This window comes from Malania oleifera, chromosome 7, assembly GCF_029873635.1.
Source record: "Malania oleifera isolate guangnan ecotype guangnan chromosome 7, ASM2987363v1, whole genome shotgun sequence".
Classification (NCBI taxonomy): Eukaryota; Viridiplantae; Streptophyta; class Magnoliopsida; order Santalales; family Ximeniaceae; genus Malania; species Malania oleifera.
Genome location: NC_080423.1, coordinates 77369580 through 77372173, shown reverse-complemented (window position 1 = coordinate 77372173; position 2594 = coordinate 77369580). Strand labels below are relative to the sequence as shown.

Genomic DNA, 2594 nt, shown 5'->3' with positions numbered 1-2594 from the left:
ATCAAGACCCTGAGGAGCGGCGAAGTCGAAGACATTGAAGATTCAAATCCTTGACATCCCGCAAGTCTTGACTAGGGCGTGCACAAGCATAATAGAGGAGTGACTTGGTCGACAACGACGATCTTCTACGCGATATTTGTCGCAAACCTTCCTAATTTGTAAAAAAAACCTTGTAAACCCTAGAGCCTATAAGTATTTTCTATGAATACAAGCTCTAGGTTCCTCTTTGGCCTCTCTTAGGTGAGTGACAAACCTAGGAAGTCATTGAGAGCCAAGATGGAATAGGAGTAGAGTAGTTTTGGTTTGTGTATGGAGTGTCCGATGGCCTGTGACAATCGGAGGCATCCATACAATAGTCATGTATATTAGGATCTCCTCTTGTACTTATGGCGTTAGTGACATATGTTTGGAATGATAAAGGGATGATCTTTTTACTCATGCTTTCTTTTATTGCTTTCAATTTACTGCTTTCTATTTACTTGTTGTGTGTTTGATGAAAGGTTGCAGATAAGGATAAGCACTGCTACATATCAGTCAAAGGGAAGTAGTTGGCTACGGAACTGCAGAGGTGTTTGCTATCATTGAGACAGGGTATACTCCAGTTCCCGACCATACTTCGGACGGTTGGTTCACCCTTGCTACCCTATGCCCTCGATCGCCCCTCTCCCGCTTTGGCCTACTCGGGTTTGTACTTCTATGGAAGTCTGGATGAGTGTAGTTAGAAGCATGGCGTCCAGAGTTTGATTCGGACCATAGTATCGCTTTGTAGGAGTAGGGTAACTTAGAAGTTTACTTGCTTTTCAGTATTTTAGATTTATTTTCTTTCAGTTATGTGCTTTCCAATAGTTGTTAGATAATCACCATTGCAAAATACCATCTTTCACTTCTTTTTCATAACAAGGCCTTAGTAAACTAAATTAGAAGTGGTTTAATAACTGTGCTTAAAGTCTCCGTGGATCAATACCCAACTTACCCACTTTTTACTAAACTTGGGATAGTTAGTTTTTATAAATATTATTTTCGGTACTTAAGAACCCAAGCCTTGGTGAGCCTACCAATATGCCAGGAGTATGTGCTTTAAGTGCCTTATGACTTCCATTTCCCTTTACTTTATGTGCGTGTTGAAATTAGGGCTAGAAAAAAGGGTCATGACCCGTTGGGTCACCCAAACCCACCCATTTAAAATGGGTTTGGGTTTAAGGAAGTTATTACAGGTTGACCTATTTACAAATGGGTTTAACTGGGTTCGGGCGGGTCACCTGGCGGGTGACTCATTTATTTTAATAATTTATAAACCCACATGGCCACACGACCAATCCACCCACACCACACACCACACAAAAAAAACCCTAAATCCTAATCCATCTGCTACAGCTCTCTTCTTAGCTCTCGCCTCTCACTCTGTCTCTTAGACTCTCTCAGTCCTCTCCTCTGGTCTGGTGCACTGCTACCTCAGTGCCTACTCCAGTGCTCCTTTTTGTGCATTGTTGCAAACAATCCACTCGGACAGTCGGACCACTGCTCGTCCTCAAGGTCAAGTCATCATCTCCTTCATAGGCTTCAGCTCCCCCCAACTCCACAGACCACTCAACTCCACACCTCCAGCTGCTCCACGGTAAAATCAAGCTCCCTCACGATCCTGTGTTGCTAGCATTTCCCTTGACCGTTTGGCTTCTTCTCCAATCGTGAAGAATTGAAGATGCTTTCACACAAGACCTTCAGGATCAAGAAGAAGCTAGTCAAGAAGATGAGGCAGAACATGCCTATTCCTCATTAGATCCATATGAGGACTGACAACACCATCAGGTACAATGTGAAATGCAGGCATTGGCGGCATACGAAGCTAGGGTTTTAAGGTTGAAGCATCTGCTTGTTCATGTTCTAATCAAGCGTCTTTTGTTTACTTATTAGACTCCATTTGTTGTTTAATCAGGTGGGAACTCAACCGAGTCCTTTAGTAAAGATTTTGATGAGACTGATGTTTATCTCATAGTTTATATCATATTTTAAGTGATGGTTTGAACTTAAAGTTGTTGCACAATTTGATCTCATTGGTTTTTAAAATTATATTCTCCTTGTTTTTGCGGAGCAAAAAATAAAAATAAAAATCTCCCTCACGATCCACAGACGTCGATCTACATTTAGCTTTTTATGTAAATATTATGGGATTCATTTAAATTTAGATTTATATGTAAATATTTTATTTATGTAGTATGCATATTTGATACTTTTTATAAGTGTGCTTTTTAAAAAAAAAAATTATATATATATTTTTTAAAAATAATTCATTAAAGAGATGTATTATTATTATTTTTTTTACATTTTATGTTATTTTTATTTAGATATTAATAAATAAAATGCAGTATTTTTTTATAAAAAAAAACATCATTTTATATGAAAATTTAAAAAAAATAAAAAAAATAAAAAAATAAATTTTATTTTTTTAAAACAGGTGACACGTGATCTGTTTATTTATTAAACAGGCGAGTTAGGATTGACATGTATGTGACCCATTTAATATTGATCCGTTTATGACCCGGCCCATTGGTGACCCACTCGAACCCAGCTTGCTCGCCCGTTTTTCTAGCCCTAAC

The 2594-nt window shown here is 38.4% G+C and overlaps 1 pseudogene; it reads left to right on the top strand.

The window, feature by feature from the left end:
* The first annotated feature begins 1699 nt into the window (after positions 1-1699).
* LOC131160065 (large ribosomal subunit protein eL39-like) lies at positions 1700-1855 on the top strand (annotated as a pseudogene).
* The last annotated feature ends 739 nt before the right edge of the window (positions 1856-2594 follow it).